Here is a 22704-nt window from a genome sequence, read left to right as displayed (position 1 = left end):
TCGAGGAACACGCCATAAAAATCCCTCCTGCTTAAGTCCTTTAGAAAATGGAAGATTAGCATATCCTCTGCAATGCTCCTCTGTCTCATATGGCACATGGGATAAAAAAGGTTTTAAAATGCATTTTTGGGTTAGGACAATTTTTTTAAATGTTGCTTTAAATGCATGGTATGGTAAGTGAGTGGTACATTAGGGTTTTAATGGTCACACAGGCAAAGCTTACGCTCTGACAGTTCCTAGCCCCTGCTATTTACATTATTTCTTAGGGGGGAAAATTCCTCATTATATGTCATTTTGCTTTAAGATGCAATTTAACGGCCCCTGTCCCTGACATATATCAAGGAGCCCCTGTTTGTCATCCCCTGCCCCTGATCTTTGCTGTACTTCCAGTTTGTGCACTTCCAGTTCCAAATGAGGTGCATGGTTGACTGATCAGTTCTTAACTCTGGTGTTTGCAACTCTAAAGTTCTGCTGTATTGATCATTATGACTCCACAAGTTAGGGACAAAGACCAGATGTCAAGGAAGTGGGAAAGTGTGGGACAATACAGAACTGGTAAAAGTGTGCCCCAAAATAAAATGCATTGATTCTAAGACAGGAACAAATATTTTTGCAAAGGGCAAAATGATACCAGTCATTGTGCTAGTTTGGCTTTTGTTTTCTCACTAATATTGCATAACAGAACAACACCAGCATCATGATGAAGAGATGGATAATACAAATAACTCTTCAATGCATTATTAATGCTACCTGCTCTTATCTGTTAGTAAAAGATGTTGATGTCTCCTCTAATGTGCGTCCCATTGTTGAGAACTTCCTCATTACCTTCCAAGTAGCATACACAAAATGGCTTTTTTAATACACTCACGGCCATGACTGTTTGGTGCTAAAGACTTGCTTAAATGGTCAAAGATACCCTTTTTAAGAAACAGGAAACATTTATGTTGCACATTATCAACATTAGACTAGAATCTCATTATCCAGTAGCCTGTGTTAGTGCTATTTGTAATATAGTTTAGTTTGAGCTTTGCAGAATTGCTTAATCTTTGCCACATCATCGGCTAAGAATGCGATGCCATTTCTTTGGTCATCAGTTTGATATTATTAGCCAGCAGGATATTCTTGGACATGTTTACCCTGATGCAAAGAAATTTCATGAGATTAGCTACTAAATAAATTAACTATTAAACAAACGCTGCAGGGCTGAGTTAACCTTTTGTGGGCCCAGCAACAGACATATTTGTGGGGCCCCAGAGCACCTGGGTCTAAAAATCAAGCCCAAGCCCATTTCAAACGCAAATCAGCTTCTTTCTGCAGAAAAAAGGTCGGGGATTGGACACTTTTGCCCAGCCTTTTGCTAGCCCACCTTCCTGAGTGCTTCATAGCCCTGGGGGAAATCATTCTGTTTTGTTTGGAAAATGCTGCTCTACGTCTCGGCAAACATGTGCTGTCCCAGGCTTTGGAGGGGGCGCATTTCAAATCCGCCTGGGCCCATGTCATTAACACATATGCAGTTCGCTGGTTCAAAGCCTCAAGGTCCCTCCAGAAAGTGGCTGGACTGGGTGGATCCTGGGGTAAGGTGAGGGGGCAGTTCTGTGCCACCAGAAGGGACAGGGCCTCAAGCTGTCATCCCTTAGCCCCACCCAGACTGCAGCACACCCATCCCAGCCCTCAGAGCCCTGCAGGGTACTCCCATAGCAATTCAAAGGAGCCCAGGGCGTGAGGAGGTAAAGAGGTACCTTACTTGCTCCACTGGCTGCTCCCCAATATGCCTACCCCCACCACTGGGTGGGCCATGGCTCACACCTCCTCGCTGCCGTCCACTGGCTGTCAGTCACCAGCCGCTCAGCTGTGACCTCAGCACAGCAGTCTCAAGTGATTTCAGCTCCCAGTGATTTTTAATTCCTGGCAGGCAGGGTAGAAGAAATATAACTTTACCATAGTTAACAGGACAGAGGCTGCTAATGAAGCCTATTTAACCACTATTCATTAGAGGATCTGAGGGACCAGGTCAAACCAGCCCAGGCAGTAAGATTCCCTCTTAGCTGCCTGGCCACACAACTGTCCGATAAGCCCTACACAGGGACTCAGGGCTGCTGGGCATGGAGCTGTTATGACCTGAGGAGAGGCCCTGCTCGTGGCAGCTCCCTGCTGGGGCTTGAAGACAGGCGTGCTCAGCTGGCCACAGCGGGGCCAGTAGGGAGCAGCACATTTTCAAAGTTTTCCTTTGGCTGCCCCCAGCAGCACAGACCTGCCAGAGCCAGGAGAGCGGTGCCCTGCCTCCAGCCCAACCCAACCCAACCTCACTGGAGCTGCTATGGCCAGCAGAGAGGCACCTCACACCTGGCCCAGAGCTGCGGTGGTGAGAGAGGCATAGAAGGAGCCCTCTGTCCTGGGAAAGCCTGTATCAATCCCCCCTCATCTCCAGCTCCATCACAGATCCTGCACCTCCAGCCACAGCCTTCACCCTTGACCCTAACCCTCTGCTGAGCACCCCCTCCCACACACCCAACCCCTCGGGCTCACCTCTACCGCCAACTGGCCATGCGTAGAATGAATTTTATGTGCACCAGTATGGTGAGGATGTGTCATTCTGCACGTGGCCATAAAAAATTTTTTTTTTTGGGGGGGGGGGGGCAATGGCCAATGACTCACAGAAAAAATCATTTGGAAGCCACAAAAGCAAAGCAAAATAAAACAAAAACAAACACCTCCCCAAAATCCCTGAAAAACAAACAAAAACAGGAGGACTGCCCCCCCAAGCTCATTCCCCTTATATATCAGCCCCAGAGCTGGGTGGGGGGGTTAGTATATTTTATGTTCAGAAGTAGGCTGGGGGGGATCTGACTAGGAGGGGGTGCAGAAGAGGGGTGTGGTCTGGACAGGTGGAAGAGCGTAGTAGGGTTTGGAGTGTGAGGGCTGGGAGGCAGGAACAGGTTGGGGTGGGGCATGAGGGAGGGAGGGAAGCTGCAGGAGGGGAGCTGGGTGGGAGGGGTCACAGGCTCAGTCAAGGGGTGCAGAGGCTGGGCGATGGGGTGCAGCGTATCTGTGCGGCACCCCCCCCAACACACATGGTTCTGTGCCCCCCTGCCCCACCCCCTGCTCCCAGACGACCCCTCCACTGCTCTGATTGGCCAGAATTACAGCCAGAGTGTCAGGACAGACTCCCGGCAGTGTTGCCTCTCGCCAGCCCCTTTCTCTGGCTGAGGTAATGACAGCAAACAGCCGCTTCCTGCCCCGACCCCGCCTCCCACTGTGTGCCTCTTCAGAGCCCGTGGGCCGGATCCAGCCCCAGCTTGCCTGGCTCCAGCCCATGAGGCTCCACACAACCCCACTCCTCCATGGGCCGAGCCTAGGGGGCTGGAGCCAGGGAAGCCGTGGCTGGGGGTTTTCCACCCCATCTTAGAGATCTGAAAGCCAGGCCCCTGCTTAGCCAGCGTCCTCCTGCTGCGAGCCCGTCCCTTGGAACAGACTAAGCACAGGCCTGTTTTTCAGTCTTCCCACAAAATTACAATAATTGGTAGCCATATTTCAGCTCTCACTGCAGTCAATACAAACATAGCTAGTGTGGGACTCTAATTAAGTTGATCACAATGAGCAAAAAGCAGCAATTTCGAAGTGCCGCAGCCAGCGGCATGCTAATAAGGTGCTGAATATGCAGTTCAGAGCCTCATTAGTATTCTTGAAAATGGCCATTGGTATGGCTATTTCGAAGTTTTCTCTAAGCGTAGCTGTAGCTGTAGACACAACCAGGGTCTCACCCTCCACTTCCAGTATCAGAGGGGTAGCCAGGTTAGTCTGTACTGCAAAAACAACGAGAAGTCCTGTGGCATTCTATAGAGTAACAGATTTACTGGAGCACAAGCTTTCGTGGGCAAAGAGCAACTTCTAGCTCGCTGTCAGGGAGCATTTCTTCAGCTCCTGCTTACACATTTCACTCTGCTTGCACCGAGCATGCACATAAACTAGTCTCACGTCGGCTGTGGCCACACTTGGCCAAAACTTCGAAATGGCCATGCAAATGGACATTTCGCATATTACTAATATTACTAATATTAGTGCCTCATTAGCATTAGGATGCTTCCAGCCGTGGCACTTTGAAACATGGTCTGGGAGATTTTGAGCTGTTAAGAAACAGGATCAGAGAGCACCGAGCATTTCATGCTAAATATTCAGAGGCCTTAATTCAGTGTAATTTAGCTTCCTCATAGATTTAAGTAAATTAGTAACTTTCATTGCTAACTAATGAACACGGGAGGTGAAAGAATGTGCTCCCCAGACAACAGTAGCCATGTTAGTCTGTACTCCAACAAAACAAAACAGCAGACATGTAGCACTTTAAAGACTAACAAAATTATTGTTATTTTGTTAGTCTTTAAAGTGCTATGTAAATACAGTTTGGCCCAGCTTTGCTTAGATTTGCTAAATGTTCAGTTGATAAAGCAGAGGGTTTTTTTTTCTCATTGTAACAAGCTTGGCTGATATTGGGTCACCAAATGTGTTAATACCAATTGCAGTTTCTGTAATTATTGAGGGCATATGGAAAAAAAATGACTCTGCTTAACGTGGCTCAAACATACTCAGTTTAAAGAATGAAACTCTGAGGTGCATGTAAATATAGTTCCTGCCGATTATGGTGTTTTGGTCATTGTAATTAACTGGATGATTGTGGGGGGGTCTCAAATGATGTGAGTACTAAAAGCAGGAACTGTGAAACATGATCCCGAATACGTGCAGTTATGGGGGAATACAGAAAAGACAGACCATGTTTGTATTATTTTGAAAGAAGAGGGAGACACTGTCAGTTGAAAGGATCTCAAGAGGGACAAGGGCTCCATTGCCAGATTTCTGTGAGGGAGACTTTTGGTCAGCCCACTACATGGTCTCCAGGCATTGGCTGTAAGACTGGTTTTGCCTGTTTCTCCCCACTGTCGCAATAGTAGAGGCTAGAGGTAAAGTAGACTCCCTAAGGAATCTCTTTTATTATTTTAATATTTATTCCAGCAGATGCTGAAATTTCTTGTGGCTGGGCTGGGCTTTGGACCAAGAACTGAAATCACTGAGTTTTGCTCAAAGCCAAATCCACCCCAAGCAGGCAGGACAGCTGATGGAGTGATGCAACAAGTGGCTAGTAGAGCCATGGTGGTGGAGAGGTGCAATGTGTGCAGGGTGACAGTGGAGAGCAGGTGGGTGGTGAATGGCCAACAGTGTGAGTAAGATTTCTCTTTTTCGCCTCCCACTTGGGATGGGAGGTGAACTCTGTGGCCGTACCTCTGAACTCTGGGTCTATTCTGACCAAGGGCAACTACTGAGAGTGGGGAGAAGAAGCAGGTTGGGCATGTGAGGGGGACATTCAGATTGCTGGACTTAAGAAGCTGAGAGGAAGAGCCCACTGCCCAACCTATTTGGGGTGGGACTTTTACTCATGGTTCTTGTTTATGAACTCTGTTTGTCGTGTTTTCCCAGATTAATGCCAAGTTACTTCTCTCCCTTTTGTTAAGAGTTTTCTATACTCAGATGCTGTGCTTGCAAGTGGAGAAGCATTGCCTGTCAGAGGTGTCTGGAGTGGCGTGTGAATTGCCCAGGTTACTGGGTGCAGGCTTGAGCCAGTTCTGCGTTGAATGGATCGAGAGGAAACCTTAGCCTGGTGCTGGCTGCTCCTGGCTTCACCTGGCAGAAGGGTTACACTAATTATACAGAGCTGAACATACACTTGGGATTTTAGAGAATTCCAATGCAAAAAGGAGAATGAATGCCCTAATTTGATGGTGTTCTTCAGGTTTCTGTGTTTCAAGCATCTTCCACCCTAACCCTAATCCTAGCCCTACTGTGAGGGCTTGTCTTCTCTACGTGGTGGATTCAATGCTGCAGCAATCAATCCACCAGCAGTTGATTTACTGCACCTGCTTAGACATGATAAATCAATCTCTGAGTGCTCTCCCATTGACACCAGCACTCTAGCATATGAGAAGAGTAGCTGGAGTTGATAGGAGAGCAGCCAGCCAGCAACCTTACCACAAGGAAGACACCGCAGTGAGTACCTCAACTTCAGCTACACTATTTGCATAGATTATATCAATGGGGCGGTGGGGGTTGGTAATGTAGACAAGGCCTTAGAAAAATGTATTAAAGATATTACTGACAGGAAGAAGTGGTGTGGGATGTGCATTATGTTCTTATTTTACTTGTTTGGGTGGTGTACTTTTAAATGCAGGAACAACGATCATTGTGGGCCTGCAAATCAGCTAAACTCTATAGGAGTTGCTTTGTTCATCAGAAAAACACATCCTTTGTGTTTTGAACCCAGGTGTGTAGTGTTACTGAGAGGGTCTTTGCATGCTCTCTCTTGTTTAGCCTTCTGTTCTTTCTCAGTTGAGAAGAAGCCATTCACACAGTTACACAGTTGATATTTGTAAGAGCCACACAAGACTCTAGCTTTAAAGTTTCATGATCAAGAGCAGTGCTACAACTTCAATAGGAACGCTTAGACGTATTTTACTTATGACTTTTTCCATTCCTCATATTTCCATCTAAGCTCATTTATACTGATCTTTGCCAGTCACATTTCTGACTTTGCTATGGAAGATCCATCCCTTGGTCTTCCTGAAAATTAATTAGTTCAAGTAACTGAAAGAAACAAAGGGCCCACTAGAACACATGCCTTTTTTATCTAACAGAGGTTAAAATGCCACACCCAAGGTATTTTTATTTTAACTGGACAGCCACCATCATACCAGTAACCCTTTTTCTACTGCTGCAAAGGGAAGAGACCATCAAATCCAAACAAAAAGTTATATATGTGTGGGCAGGCCAGCTGACATTTTGCTGGGTCCTGAGCAAAACGTGGGGTGGGGGTGGGGGTGGGGGCACAATGGCGGAGAGACAGCTCTAGGTCCCCCTGTGAGGGAGTGGGCTGGGGGATAACCTCCCTGGCAACTCTTCTGCCCTACTTAGCACACATTGTCCAGGGTTCCAGCAGCAATTTGTAGGGCCCAGGGCTTCAGCTGCAGCTGTTTCTGCTGTAGCAGCAGTGGTGGCTGGAAATTCAGGGCCCTTCCGTATTGTTGGGCCCCCAATTAGCTATGCCGCCCTCCCCACCATTGGCAGGCCTGCGTGTGGGACACTAAACGCTGCATGACTTGTTAGCAGCATATTGGACTTATTCTCAACCAGGGAAAGAAATACCTCAGTGCAGCAGTGACAGGTTTATACTGCCACAGATCAATGGTCCCTTTGGGTGGGAGTGGGAAGATGGGGGTGGGGTACTCTTAGGTGCATGTGAACTCAAAACCACATGGAAAGGGAGGGCCCAGCCCTAGAGGGTCAACGCTTGCCTCTACCCAGACCTTCAGAATAATACTCAGCTCCAGTTCAGTACTTTGCAAATAGCCACATGGGTAACCTTACATGTAAGTGATCAACTGTTACACCAGGAAACACACAAGGTACCAATTACCCCCCGCCTCCTCCCCCGCCAGCACAGGATTGGGACTAGGGAAAAAATGGCTCTGGAAGCCTGGTCCCTGGAAAATCCACAAGGGGCACAGACAGCAGCAGGGAAGGAGTAAAACTGACTGTCCAGCATACGCCAAGCGCTGATCCACAAGTAATCACAGCTGGGGGCGTGGGGAGGCAAAGGGGGAAACTACCCCTGGGCCTGGCAATTCAGAGGGGCTGGGGACTTCCGGCTGCTGTTACTGCACAGCAGCCGAAGCCCTAGTCCCCATCCCTGCCAAAGCCTGGAACAGTGCACGCTGGGCAGGACAGAGGGAACCTGCTCCAGCCCCGCCAGCTCTACGGCTGCCCCAACAGCCCACAGCGGCTCCTGCTGCTCACAGCTTCACAATGAGCTGCCCTGGGAACACAGTCATAATGCACAACTCTCACTCCTGGCTGTTCAGCTATAAAAATAACTCTCAGCCTGCCACTGATGTTCCTCCCAGCTTAAAAGCGTCTCTGTTCACAGCGCACAGACGAGGGCACTCGAGGCAGAAGGTGCGCTGTGTACTCCAAAGCCCATACAATACTAAAAATAAACACTTGAATGGACTGTGTAATTTTAAACCGTTGCCATTCGCCTCAGCCGCTAATGGATGTGTCCTCCGTCCAGCAGGGTTTTCTTGGGAGGAGTGCGTTAACAAAAGGGTGAACTATGGCTCGCTGCCTTAAAACTGACCCAGCAGACCAAGAAAAGCAGCCACAGGCAACTGAAAAAAGACAAGAAGTGTTTTAAGTCTTTCTTGCGCCAGTAATTATGTTATACATTTATTTGTATTACAGCAGCAGCCCTTGGCTCTGACTGAGGTTCAGGCCCAACGAGGAGGGAAGCAAAAGGGGCTGCTGCCTCAGAGCCCGATGAACCTAAAAGTCCCAGGGCTCCGAGCTGCTGCATTGCTTCTGTGGCTGAGGGAGTGGCCAGAACCCAGGGCCCTTTAAATTGCTGCCTGAGCCCCGCATGGAACGCTCTGGGTAGCATTGAGGGCTGGCTGGGGTAGGTGTGCTATACTCTGGGCAGCACTGAGTCTGCCTGGGGAAAGCTAGCTCCAATCCATCCCTTTGGGGCATGGATCCAGCCCCCCTGCTTTGCCCAGGAGCCCGGCGAAGCTGACAGCCACACCGCTGAGGTTATGCTAGGCCATGTGCAAGTACACAGAGAGAGAGAGACCTTGTTCCAAATGAATTTTTAATCTAAATGGTCAAGAAAAAGCTGGGGATAGGAAGCCGACGTGAGATCACAGGCAGATATGGGAAACAAAATTCATGGCCCTTCAATCAGCCTAGTCTTCTAAACGCTGCACCACTTGGACTTCCTAAGTAGTTGTTTTGGCTGAGATAGCATCAACTTTCAGCCTACATCTGAAGAAAGTCACATTCACAGATCCCCTTCCATAGGCTGTTCAATAAGCATTAGCAGAATACAAACCATAAACAGGAAGCAGAGAGGGTGTGTTTATTTTTTCTTGGCAGACACATAGAATAGTGCAAAGCCTGAGCTCTAACCTAAAGTTAAGTTGAATTATATATTCCTGTACTGACATCTTTGGTGCATGCAATATATTTGCAGCATATTATAAAAGATAACTGGACTGGATTAAGCTGCTGCTGAACAAATCTTATCTTCGATGATGTCTTGTGAGCAACTAAGCCAATCCTTAATAGGTAAACCTAATCACAGATAATCCCACCATCTGTGGGTGCTATGCACTCTTATGTACTGCTACACTTGTCTTCTAATATCTGGATACGCTGACTTTCGAAATGTTTGATTCCTTGCAATAGTTTGCTGCCACAACAATCTGTTCTGAGCTATCATTTCCAAATCACCAAGAAATATGCCACATGATTTTATGTTGGCTTTTAAGATCTCTTTATAACGCTTATACTGACTGTCAACAAAACATTTTGCACAAACACACTGGCCACACAAGACCATCTTTGGTATCCTCATAACATGACAAATCCAGCAAAATTGTTTGTTCACAAGCATTGCTTCCATGCCCATGACACAACACAGCTCAAGGACCACCATGTTCAGAATTTTACCCCACTAATTCACATGGGCAATCTTCCAGAGGCAGTGCCTATGGAACTGATTAAGTTTTGAAACATGGGAGTGATATACTGTCCTTGACACCAAAGTATACAACAGGATAGTTGGGACAACTTCCTGATAAATTGCTACCTTCATAGGAAGTTTAACACCATGGTCATTCCATAGGGGTTTAGTCAATCTTCCAAAGGCAACACTGGCTTTGGATAATTAGGCAGTTACATTGTTGTCAACATTTATGCTGGAGGACAGTATGCTTCCAAGTTAGCTGAACTTGTCAACAGCCTTAACCACAACATGTGCAGATGTGATCACTGGAAGACTGGGCTCTTTCCAAACAAACCAAGACATAACTTTATCCTTCTTGAGGTTCACAGGGAGTCCAAAATGGTGAGCAGAGGTAGCAAAATAATCAAAAAGGTCCTTTGCAGCCTCAATTGACTAAGACAACGTTGCACAAGCATCAGCAAATAGGTAGTCATGGATGGTTGTAGTATATACTTCGGTACAAGCCTGAATTCTTCAGCAGTTGAAATGCTGCTGTCAGTTTGGAACTGAATGGGTATGCCCAACGCACAGTCATCAAAAGCAGCTAAAGTTGTCACTGAAAACTAGACGTACAAGAAAAGGAAGGACAAATCATTGTCTTGTACCATTTGATACTTCACTGTACCAGTGTCACGCCATTATCAAGAACACATCCTAGCACATGAACAATACTGAGGAATTTTTCAGAACAGACAATTCAGCCAAGTGCTTTTCCAAAGCCTGTTTCTGTTGACCTTGTCAAACACTTTGGTCAGGTCGATGAAAATCATGTTGACAAGTATCAGAGAGGCAGCCGAGTTGGTCTGTAGCTTCGAGAACAAAAAGAAGTCTTGTGGCACCTTATAGACTAACAGATATTTGGGAGCATAAGCTTTCGTGGGCAAAGACCCGCTTCATCAGATGCATGAGTTGGGGAGGTGGGTGGGTTTCAGAGGGGTATTTAAAGAGTGGGGTCCCAGTCAAAGGGAAGGCCAGAGCTGACAAGGTCTATTCAGCAAGGTGGAAATGGCCCAGTGTCAATAGTACTTATAAAAAGAGGAAAAAACAAGTCAGATCAGACAGGGGGATGTGAGCCTTTGTCAGAGTCTAATGGGGAAGATATTAACCCCTTACAAAGGCAGCTTCTCTGCTCTGGATGTTAATATTTCCGCATTAGATTCTGACAAAGGCTCACATCCCCGTGTCTGATGTGACTTGTTTTTTCCCTCGTTTGATAAGTACTGTTGATACTGGGCCATTTCCACCTTGCTGAATAGACCTTGTCAGCTCTGGCCCTCCCTTTGACTGGGACCCCACTCTTTAAATACCCCTCTGAACCCCCTCCCCCAACTCATGCATCTGATGAAGGGGGTCTTTGCCCATGAAAGCTTTTGCTCCAAAATATCTGTTAGTCTATAAGGTGCCACAAGACTTCTTGTTGTTCTCAAAAATCATGTTGACATCCTGATGTTGCGCTCTACATTTTTCTTGGGTCTGCCTGGCTGCAGCTATCACATCAGCAGTGCCTTGACAGGCATAAAATCCACATTAACTTTCATGAATGATGCCATTTGTAAACCCATGTAATGACAGTCAATTGCAGCTAATGCAAGTCAGGATCTTGCCAGTTATAAAAAGTGAGACACCCTTGTGGTCGTCACTGAATGTACCGTCACTTGTCTCGTGTTAAAGGTGACTTGATTATATGAATTGTAAATTAGGCATAAAGTGTTCTAGTGCTTGACTTTAAGAAACATTTTAGCTAGTTCCAATTATGAATGTCATTTAAAACTGCACTAAACTTCGCCTGCTTCACCAAGATTCCTGTTCTTTATGCCACTTTTTAAAATGTCCCAATCTTTTTAAAGGCCCCCTTTCTTCCCTCCCTTGTTTTTAAGGAGACTCCAGCACACTGAAGCCTCCACATGCGCACACTGGACCAACACAAACTTGTGAACAGCTTTATTTTTTGCTATCTGTTTTGTGACTTGAGAAGTTTTAAATCACAGTAATTCAGCTGCTCTCTCTAATGGAAGAAGAGACTGACCAGTTGTGGTAGCCAGAAACACACTGGTGGGAGAGGCAAATTGGGCTATGCCATGAATCCTGGCCTGGCTTCTGGCTGGGATCAAGCATATTAGAAGTGCTAAAGAAAGCACTCAGGCTTTTCCCTAGTTGCCATGGGGAGATTTAACCTGGAGTCTATCTGTAATTCGTGTCCTTAAAGAAACTCAAGGATGGCATCATTAACTTGTCCAAAGGGGCACAAAAGGGGAAGGGCCGCTAGTGTTGCCCCTAAAGATATCTGAAGCATCAGTGGTAGAGCAAAATACTGATGGGGCTCCTAAAACTTCAGTGGGGAGCCAAAGGCAGTCACATGTCACCTTGGTCATCTGCTACAGGGTCGGAAGCAAACAACAGTAGGAGCTAAGCATTTCATTTATGAGATCCACTAAGGTAATATTGGCAAGTGACAAGGTGAGAGGCTCGTCTGACACTGAGCCCAGGTGCTTTGGGCATTTATAAGGTATCAACAAGCTAGGCTTGTTTCAGAGGCCAAGGGGTTCCAGTGGAAGAGTTCGGGAGGTAGTGAGGCCAGCTGGGGGTGATGTCCTTAAGCTGTAAGTAGGAGAAAAGCAGAAGGAGCCTCTTGCTGTTTTTTCTCTGTATGTTTTTGCAGCATTTAAAACTTACACTAACTTCTCCAAGGAAACAAAGGTGCCTTCAACAAAAGTGCTAGTGATAATTAAACCAGCAAACCCTGTTCCTCAGAGGAGAGCGCATGGATGTCCAGAGCAGCCTGCCAGCCTGGTGATGTAACCACAGACATTGACAGGCCCTAGGAAGTAAAGACACAGTCACTGCGCAAGCATAGTGACTAGACCAAGCCCACTTGAAGAATGCAGACTGTCAGATCGGATTTGCAGACAAGGTTTTTTCCTTTTTTTTTTTTTATGTGGTGTGTCTAATTTCTCATTGGTTGGTAGCTAAATATTTTACCAAGGCACACAAGTCTGAACTTGAATTACTTCAAACCTTGGGCTTATCACTTATCTAGGTGTTTTTATCCTGAGTCCATCTCTTTTGAGGTTTGGTTTGTCCCATTACCTAGAAAACAACCAGAGAAGAAACTCAGATCTGGAGAAGATGCTCTATTTCCATACATTCCAGAGCTCTTTGGAGCCAGAGTTCTGGTATTAGCCAATCTCTAAGAGCATATGTTTATATTAACATGTCAGGAAATGGTAAAGTTTAGCTTTCATACTTTCTAAAAATGAATAAAATGAAGTATTGCTGAGCAAGGTTGGAAAATACTATTGATTTTTGTGTTGAGAGTCTGTCACTTGCTTCCCACCAAATGCCATTTAAATTGGAGCCTACTTAGTTACTAGATGGCTAGTCACATATTTGGGGAGTTGAGGGGTATTTGACACAGAAAGACCAACATGCACTTCTAGCTATTTTACAAAACTAAATGTGGGGAGGGAGGGAAAGGAGAGGCAATTTGAAAGCACTGTGCTTTCTGCAAATACTCATAGACAAACGTAATTTGTCCCTTACCTGCTCATCATGAGCGGACAGAATAGTAAAGTATGCATGACTGGCTACAAATATTGGCAGATGTAACACAATTTATTAGGCCAAATTCATCCTTGATGTGATGCTGTTGGCTGAAATGGAGTTACATCAGGGATGAATAACAGCCCATTATGAGTAGCACTGTCTTTCTGAGGGATAGCACTGTAACTACTGCTAAGGAGAAAGACCAGGGGCAGGTTATGGATGCAGTTTGTACTTTTGGAGCAGCAGAAGGACGGTCAGGTCATAAATCATAAGCCCAGATAATCAAATTCCATATTAATGGCAGGTAGTCTTTAAAAAAATTCATTGCAATCAGCTAGTTCTCAGACATACTGCTTGCTTAACTACAATCCTGCATCAATACCTTTATAATCACTACGATACATAGCCCTTTGGAATTCAATGAGACCTTTGTGGCTCCTTAGTGTCATCCTATGAGGCAGTTTTCTTTTTGGCTTCCTTTTTGGGTTAATGCACTAAAACAATGCAGTAGAGCTGGCCCATTGACCTATACTAATCCATCGTCAACAACCACGGGCTCAGCACCCGCTGGTGTCTGATGTGCGTCTCACTATTTCCTTCCATCTTTCCCTGTGCAGTGCAGAGTGGCTTAGTTTCTGTAGACGAGCTCCGCACCAATCTACTATATCCTCTACTCCTTTTCTGTGGGGCATACTAATTAAGAACTGTTTATGTAATGAAACAGCACAGAATGATTAAGGTGGACTTTAATCATAGCAGACTGTTTGGATAGTGAGTCACAAGTCCTAATGAGATTCCTGGTGCCAGCTGTTTGAGCAATGTAGCAAGTATTTAGGCCATTTTTTTTTCTTTCTCCAGCTATATGCGAGTCTGACACTGTGTGGCCTATCATGGTACTACAGTGCCCAACCAACCACTCAGATCAACAGCACTCGGAGAATGACTTGAAGTTTACCACTGTTTTGCTGTTCCCATTATGGTTGTAAAACAGGAGATATCTGCCAAATCTCTTCGCAGAGCCCTGCAGGTTGCTCCATTGCCTCTTGCTATAACTGGATTCTCCTTTCCTCCCACTTCAGGCCTCTGATCCTGGGGGTGGACTTTGGAGCCACTCAGTGCTGCTGTTTGTTTAAAAGGAAGCTTAATAGCTTGACTCCTTCAGTTCCCTTAGGGCATTCTCATTCTTCTAAGGACCAAGGGAGACAATGGATCGGGGTGGGGTGGGGGATGGATATCTTCTATTACCCATGCAGTCCTACCTGCACCTTTAAAAATAGAATGTTTTTAAATGTTCTTAAATGTTTCCAGTAGTGACAGCGTAAGGCCCAATCTTGCAGACCTTGGTCAAAACCGTTGTTCACAGTGGGATGGGCAGAATAACCTGATCACACATATGTAGAGGGCAGATATAGTGGAAAGAAGCAAGTGTGTGAAAATGTGAAATAGGCCCGTTGTTGGATGCAGTGTAGTTGTAGCTGTGACAGGCCCTGGATAATATGTAATAAAAATAAAAGATATTACTTCACCCACTGGCCTAATATAAATTAGTTACTATAAAAATAGACTGGCCTTGACTCAGTTTGACATGCAAAACAGGGTTCATAGCTCCCCACCCTCTTCCCCGTGTGATGCCCATAACATCCTCCTGAAACCTGCTGGAGGCAGTGAACAGCAAAGCAGCCCATGGGAATGTGTCTCCCTCAGAAAAAAACTGCTGTCGTGGACCCGGGGGCACCAGTGAAACAAACACTTAGTGCACGGGTTTCAGCAGAACGCTGTGCAATAGTCTATTGTATAGAGTGACCATTTGTCCTGTACTGGGTGGACAGCCCTGTATTTTGGGCACCAGAAAGTCCCCCCTTATTTTTTAAAAGGGGCTTATTGACCCAGTCCCCCACTGGTTGACCTTTTCCCACAGCAGTGTGTGCAGGTGTAGCTGCTGGCCAGAGTGGACATGGAGAGCTTACATGTTCTCTGGCCACAGGAAGAGGGAGCTGGCAGGAGGACTTCCAAAGACAGGGCTGGTTGGTGCTCTGCTTCCCAGCTCCCTGTGCCTTTTGGGAAGCTGGGGGAGCACCAGTGGCTGTCGCCCCCTTTCTGGCTCCCTGAGGCTTGGGGAAGCACTGGTGGCTGCTGCCCGCCTGACAGCTCCCCAAGACTCAGAGAACCCTCGCGCCCCCACCATATATGGTTGCCCCATGACTGTATGGCCCAGCATCTCAGCTAATGCTGCAGGCGTACCATCCAGTCCTCTGTTTCCCATGAACGAAGGGCAACTCTGTGAAAAAGTGGAGTCTGCACCTGCCCCAAAGTGGTATATGGGTGTGATTCTAGCCATATCATACGCAACAGCAACAAAGCACTGTAGTGGTTTGTCACCGACATCTCAGATGAAGGACCACAATCTTTCATTCTGTTGTGTAACTGAGTCCCTCACCTCCAGGATACAAAATTCAGGTGAAAGGCTCAAACAGTTTTGCATATGGCTTATGCCCATCAGAAGGTAACAGTAAACAGCCCAAGCATGTCGTCTCTCTTTGGGCGGAAAAAAAGCTATTTTTTTAAGAAACTTCTGCTATTGATATATTCCTTATTTAAAAATAGGTATGGCTATTAACATGATGCACAGGGAATTTGTTTCAGATGTTACATGCCAATTGTTGTTTCACAACACTTGTATACATTTGAGATGTTTTAATATGTTTAGTGGGAATGATATTTTCCAGAAAAGAAAAATTCTCATGTGTTTTACAACATGCTACTGCTCTTCCCTTCCCCTCTGTAGATCAAACAATTGCTGAAGAGCTTGGAATTCAGCCAGGTCCATCCTTGCTAATTAAAGTGCATAAAAATCAAACCATTTCTCCACTTGCAGCACTATCTTGTGGTTTTCATCTGGGATTATTCTGTAACGGTGTTTCTCAATGACTGGTCCATGGCCTGCCACCAGTCCATGGCGGCCTCCTTGCTGGTCCTTGAGTTCTCCTCGCTATCATTTAAGGAGGCAGCAATCTGGTGCTGGTATAAAAAAGGTTGAGGGATTATGTATCCAACAGCAAAATGTTCCCACAGCAGGGTAGTTCCATGGATTTTAACGGCAAAACCAAAGCATGTGTTTCATCACATTATACCAACACAACTTATGTTTCAGATGTTCATCATCTCCTCCTCCACTCCCCCCAAGACACACACAGCCTACGTCTACACTACAGAGATCTTTCAAAAGAGGCTCTTCCGGAAGATCTCTTTTGAAAGAGAGCGTCCACACCCTAAAAAGTGGCTCGAAAGAGTGATCTGCTCTTTTGAAAGACAGTGTCCACACAGCCCCTGCTCTTTTGAAAGAATGGGCCAGGTATTGAAAATGAAGATGGTTATTTCAAAGGAAGGGCCCTGCAGAGTGTCTACTCATGTTCTCTTTCGAAAGCAGCTTTCGAAAGGGGGCGCTTTTCCTGAAACAGGAAAGGAAGAGCGATTTCTAAAGGAGCACCACATTCTTTCAAAAGAACACTTTCTGTGTGTAGACGCTCCATGGGCTGTTTTGAAAGAGCTCCTTTCTTTTCAAAAATCTTTTAAAAGAACTTGCAAATGTAGACGCAGCCACAGTATTTCAGTGGCACATGAAGCCCTATCATAGATGGCACCTTCTGAGGACTGAATTGAACAAGTCAGCTAGGACAGATCACTGTTTTATGTAAACAGAAGTTTTGTGCCAGATACTGCATCATTTTTTGCAGGATTTATTTGTGATAGATATGGCAATTTCCCGCAATGACCTGGAGAAACCTCGCTGGATGAAGTTAAATCTTATTAAATCTGGTCATTGTGGGCCAGGGATGCTATGTAATTCCACCGGGGTGAGGCAGGGGGGATGAGGAGCAGGGAACCACAGCCCTCCAGTGAATAAGAATAATGCAGAGCGGGTAATTAAGCAAATTTACTCAGGTGGTGACACCTCCTGAAAGGTTCTACCACTTGGAGATATTCCCATGTACTGGTTCAAACTGGACTCTTTAGATGCCAAGCAGATGAAGGAAGGCATGTGGGTAAGTAGTTGGGAGTTTAAAATAACTCCAGACCTGCATTCAGATCCAGCAAACACTCTGGCTCTTCCTGAGGAGGGTTGGAAGGACTAAACCTATTCACTGGGTTTCTTATTCTAAGGGATGGGGGCTTGAAAGATAGTTTGCTAGCCAAAGTCTATGTTCAAGCGTGGGATGATCTCCAAGTTATTAGCTAGCCTGTAGAGTCTTTTATTGCTTTTAATGTTTTCTCTGTAATGCTTTTGTCTTGAATATGCTGGTTTAGAAAGAGCAGCATGGTTACTTAGCTATGAGGAAGTACAAAGTTTATGTACAGCCTCTGAGGAGAAAGCAAGCAGGACTGGGTAGGCAGTTGGAGTTGCTGGGAAATCCCCCAGTCAGGACGACAAACCCAAGATGTGTGACTCATGAGGAACTGGAATTCTACAGATGGGTAGAGCCCATCAGTGCATCTCTGTGGGCTGCGGAACATGTTTGTAGACAGTGGAGCAGACATGGACACAACCGTACAAGGCTCATCTCACCTACGGTGCCTGGCCTGCAATGTCAGCTCAGGCAGCCTGGGGGCTGGGCAGCGTGCTCAGCAGCCCACGGCTGGGGTGGGGGTCGCAGGTCTGAGTGGGGCTGGCCAGCACCCACTTGCCACAGTGCTTCCCATCAAGTGGCTCAGGCCCCTTGGGCAGTGCAGCGTCCTCCACTCCTGGGCAGCCAGAGCTGCCCCTGGTTGTGGGGACCTCTCAACCCCCACTATGACGCAGTTAGCACTGGTGCTGCCTGGTGCCACTGCTCGTGAGCCCTTGGGAGCTGCACACAGTGTGACATCCCTTCTCCTCAGCCCTGCTATTCCATTCCTTCTGACACCCTGCTCCCCTCCTCGCCCATCTCTGCTCCTGCCCTCCCTTCCCAAGACAGCTTGCTGCTGCAGGTGTGGGTGGGGACAGAGGCATAAGATAGCTTAGCAGGTTGATCCGGGCAGAGGCAGACCAAACGTGGATCCACATTTTTGGGTCAGCACAGGGGTCTACGACAGGGTGCTCTTGCTAAATCAGGGAGGAGGCACACAGACAGGTGGCGTTATCCTGAACTGTTACAGAACATATTCATGGTTCTGCACTACAGATGGTTCTCAAAATTTTAACAGAACACACTTCTCTGAGAGTACGCTGTGGTAGAAGACCCAGAGCTCAGAAAAGCAGTGCTCTACGTGTCCATGGACAAGGGACTTGCTAGTTATAAATTCTTTCCTAGCCCTAAGTGTCCTGAAGATATCAATACAGTACAATTGCAGGACCACACAATTACATGAACTCGCTCATCCAGCGATGTTTTCTCACAGGCTTTTAGTTAGCCAAATGACCACTTATGGGTGTGGCCAAGTTTCCCATGGCCCCATAAAATTTGTTTACAGTCACCAGTGCTGGCTCTTCGTGTTCTGTGCTGTTATTTAGCTGTCATGTCCGCTTAAATGTGTTCTAAGAGCCCACTAAGCAGTGGAAGTGTTAGTAATGTTGCTAGACAATATTGACCTCCTGTGGTCCAGAATAATTCTCTCATTTGACACCCGGTCAAGTCCCAAGTGAGGTTCAACCTGTAGTAGAATTTCTAGAAGGGAGAACAGAGAAGCCTGATCAGTGTACCTGAAAAGAGTAATTTTCCATGGAAGCAGGGAAAGTGCAGTATTTGTTATGCTTGATATACACTGATCTGAGTGAGGTGTCAGTCACCTACTGAGGTTTTTAAACCTGAAATACTGAACAATATTATTCTCCACCTGTGACCCACCCATTATTTCAGCAAACTGCATACACATTTAAAGTATCATGAAAATAATATCTTTAATATACAGTTTATATACTTACAATACACAATTGAAATTTGTTTACATACATTACAGGGATATTTATTTGCATCTGGTTTAAATCATCTGCTTTGAGTCTTTTACAGAGAAGCCTAAAACAGCACAGAATTCCATGCCTCCACCCCCGAAAAAAAACAAACACATTTTATAAGAGAAGTGGACTGAGCCAAAGGATCTGGAGTTTTGAGTTTGTTTTCAAATGTTACTTTTTGACTACAGGACATGCATTTAATCAGCGAAAACTGGAAGTTACTCCTGTTGTCGATAAAAATCCAAAAAGACTGTTAGAATGAAGAAGAATCATACTTGAGACATTCCAAGTCTGGCCATAATGAATATGAACAGCTCTTGGATTATTAGGAGTTGAAGACATCGTTAACGGAAAGGTATTTTCTCCTAAATTGCTGTAAGGCCTCTAAATTGACTTATTACCTAGGTATCACACAATATTAGTGACAGTTCAGGCAAACACCATTTCCTACCTGCCACTGACGTGCTAAGAGGTGGGATGCTGCTGTGTATTCATGTAGTGGTGTGCACCCTGCTCGCTGGAGAACTCTGCCCAGCAGCACCTGCTGGGGTGGCACTTACACCCGGGGGGCCGTAGTCCCTCCCCCATGCGGTATAAGGGAGATGCTGCTGAGGCCCAGTCCGTTTCTCACACTGGATGTCAGAAGTACAGTCTCCGATGTAGCGTGGACAGCGGGTGGGGTGTGGAATACCTGTTCATATCTCCCCTGCCCCAGAGAACAGCACATACAGGTATGTAGCTGTTTGGTGAGGAGATGCAGTTATGTATTCTGTGTGGGTGAGTCCCAAGGAGTGCTTGCAGGAGATGGAGCCTGGAGTCTGTTCAGAGGACTACCTTCCCATAATGGTGGTTTGTAAAAATATGCACAGAGGACCAACTGTCCACCCAGCAAATGGCCAATACAGACCTGAGGAAAAGCTCTGTACAAGCTTGAAAGCTTGTCTCCCCCACAAGCAAAAGCTGGCTAACTAAAAGTCATTACATCATCCACCTTGTCCCTCTATTACCCTGAGACCAACACAGCTGCACCGAACACTGCATACAATGTAGGTACATCATTCAGAAATGCTATTACCACCACCTGAGCTCTTGTGGAATGCGCTCATACCCCTTGTGGAGGCATAGCCTTGGCTATGTCATAGGCTGTCATGACACAGGAAGTTATCCCCCTGAAGACAGGCTGGGGAGAGAGTGCTTGAGCATTCATTCGGCCCACTAATGAGACAAATGGCAAAGTGAGGATCAGAAAGCTGTATTTCTACCCAGATAAAATGCTAGACATTTCCTGCACTGGGTGTCAGGTAGATACTGCTTCTCTGGAGTCCCACACAGCTTAGGGAAGAACAAAGGCAGTTACATAACCAACACAAACTAAGCCTAAGGCACAACTGCATACAAGAAAAGCTCTCAAAAATCTGAGAGCAAAAGTGTGAGAAGACACTACACAGGGCCCTTACTAGCCACGAGTGGTGAGAAGGAACTCAGGGAGGTGGAGCATCACAGTTCTTACAAAGCTGGGCATACTATGGATGAGAACTGCCTCTGTGGGTACTGCTTGGTAAAGTGATCTGGCTCTGGTGCACTGGGTACACACACACAGGCACAATACACATTTGTAGCTATTCAAAGACCTCTCCTTTCCTCCCGGTCCTCACAGATTTCACTAGTTTCCTCTAGTCTGTGCTTTGAGCATTGCAATGCTATGCACACACAGGGTAGGTCTACACAACAACTTGACACAGGCTCCTGGCCTGTAGTGACCAGCTCAGGCTCACAGGGCAGTTCAATTGCTGTGTAGACTTCCAGATTCAGTTATAGCCTGGCCTCCATGACTCTGCAATGCGTGAGGGTCCCAGAACTCAGGCCCCAGCCAAGTCTGGAAGTCTACAGAACAATGGTAGGGACCTGCAGGCCAAGTCCAATGAGCTCTCGATGGGTGACATGGGTTTCTGTGCTACGTAAACTCATTCAAGCAGCTGGGTGAGTTGAGTCTCTGGCTAGGTGTTTATACCTTTGCACACCTGCTAGGCTGGAGGTGCTCCCCTTTGAATGGTCTAGTCAATATTACTACTAAGAATATTCCTCCTATGTTCCCCTAAAGAGGTTATATGTCTTCCTCCGCTCCACACATGCTTGTCTTCTGCCACTGCATCTTTCCCTCAAACATCCAGCTCACTGCTAGTGACAGAAACCTAAAATATAACTAACTGGCATGAGGAGATTTTAATTAGTATGAAGTCAAGAACTCATATTCAGAGGAAGCTGTGGCACAAACACATCCAAGTACTTAACAGATTTCAAATAAAGGGTTTTTAAAGTCTTGCAGCCATTTACACAATGAGCTGTTAAAGATATTATGGCATAAATCAGTTTAAAAAGATAATTAAAATGGTGATGCTGACAAAACGCACACAAAATATAAAGTGCTTTAATCTACTGTTTCTTAGCTGCACGAGAAGGCTTTTAAAAAGACATTTTCCTTCTTGTATTGGATGGATCATGTGTCTTTAGCCTGTATTTGTGTAGCACTAAAGTCTGAGGTTTAATACAGTGAAAGAAAGAAAAACCTACCTGAATACAAAGATACACAATGAACTGATTTCAGTAAAACTTTGGTTAGTCAGACAGGCAGAAGTATATGGGTACTCAAGGAGAACCTAAACATACCCTAATTTCCGCCCCCTGAAAAAAATTTTGTTGCTGCCCCCTTACAAAAGCAGACAAGTCCCCCTTGTGTTAGGACTTACATTAGAGGGGTATGATTAGTCAAGTACTTTAACTGCCCATTTAATTCTGTTGGCACAACGTACAAGGTACTAAGTTCCCATTAACATACCGGGGCCATTGGAGTGCACTATAAACCACAGGAAAAAGACAAAACAGGATTCAATTCAGAGCAGTGTTCCAGAATTTATATCTTTAAAAGGGAAACTTATTACAAATACCAACAAGAAAAAGGCATCACTGGCTTGATTTTTACAGATAAGGAAATCCAAAGTTAGGGATAATATTCTGCTTTGGGAGGAGAAGCGTATCATTTTAGCATTCAGTCATGGAGGTGCTGGATCTCTGAACTCAATAGTTAGCTTTAGAAGGAGAAACACAAGCTAGTTCACATGCACAAAGAGCATTAAATGTGGCTATTCCAAGAGTAACATTTATTTTTTCATGTGGAATTTCAGAATTTGCTTGTTTGCAAAATACACATCAAAGTGCCTAATGCAGAATAGAACATCTACGAGCTCTAAAGCTGTGACTGTATCTCGATTCTAAACAATTGAGGTTCAGATTTATTAGGCAGGGAAAATCCAGTTCTCAAGTTATAAGGAGAACGTGCTAAAAAATTATTCAAAGTTAAATATTGATGGAGGGGCCAAACGCTATAAAGGGCTGAGCATTCTGACTTCCCATTGACTTCAAAGGAGTGGGAGCAGCTCAGGAGAGGTGTTCAGCACACCAAAAGATCTGATTAAATCTGAAACCGCCGAGCAGAGGAGGGAATGTTAATACAGTTTTGAATCCAAGTGAGTGCAGCATCTTGTAACTTCGTTTTTCGGATTGAGCTCCTAAGGCCCAGAGTTTTAAATCTGTTCAGATACTACTGTGCTCAGCCTCACAACACCCAACTTAGAAG

The sequence above is a fragment of the Carettochelys insculpta genome, chromosome 2, assembly GCF_033958435.1.
Source record: "Carettochelys insculpta isolate YL-2023 chromosome 2, ASM3395843v1, whole genome shotgun sequence".
Taxonomy (NCBI): Eukaryota; Metazoa; Chordata; order Testudines; family Carettochelyidae; genus Carettochelys; species Carettochelys insculpta.
This window is presented reverse-complemented; position numbering follows the sequence as displayed.